Below are 911 nucleotides of genomic sequence, written 5' to 3' on the forward strand. Positions count from 1 at the left end.
AAGCCCCTGCTTCCTTTGCTGCATCCCCCACGGCCATGCTGCCCCGGAGCCCCCCGGCCCTCACTACCTCGGGCCTGGAGGTCACTCATCTGGCCCCATCGCAGCAGAAACCAGCTGGACCCCCCGCAGCAGCGCCGGCCGGGACCACCAGGCTCCGCTGAACACACCGACCTGCTGCTCAGCAGCCCCGCATCAGGCTCCGGGAGCGTTTGCTGGAAGCATCGCTGGGGCTGCCCCGCTCTCAGGCTCCCTCCAGCCCCCGGGCTCTGTGCCACGGCGATGGGAGGCTGCGGGGGCGCCGACGGCACAGCCGGTAATTTGGCTTTGTTGGTTCGAGCCCTTTTCCTGGGAGAGGGTTTTTCTTCTTTCCTCCTTCCTCGTTGCGGGTGCCTGGCTGCGTCGGCTCAGCAGTGCCCTCTGCGAGCTGCCGGTGGGATGCCCTGGATGCACCCGTGTCCCCCTCGCAGGGGCCATCAGCGGCTTGGAGACAGGACAGCAGCACAGGGGTTGGGCCAGGACCAGGGGGGAGAGGTGACAGACACAAGCCAGGGCATCCCCAAAACACAACCGAGGGGTTTTACCCTGGCCAACATGAGTGCTGCAGGCCGGACAGACAGACCTGGCACCCAGACCCTGCTGTGCCCCAAGACCCCAAGTGCACAAACACTAGACCTCAGCAGCCTGTTGGGGAGATAAAAGGGCTGGGGCTGCACCTCCCCACCAGTGCCACAGAGACTGGGCATCCTAAAGCACGAGCCCAGCAGCAGCTGGATGCCACCCCTGGGGCAGACACCAGCACCTTCATGGCTCCCCCTGCAGCACAGCAGCTGCATCCAGCAGCCCTGGCACAAGTGGAGATGGGGCTGGTGCCTGGGGGACTGGCTGGGCCGCCGCAGGCGGGGCGTCACCCC

Source organism: Chaetura pelagica, unplaced genomic scaffold (genome assembly GCF_000747805.2).
Source record: "Chaetura pelagica isolate M959 unplaced genomic scaffold, ChaPel_1.0 scaffold938, whole genome shotgun sequence".
In the NCBI taxonomy this organism is placed as follows: Eukaryota; Metazoa; Chordata; class Aves; order Apodiformes; family Apodidae; genus Chaetura; species Chaetura pelagica.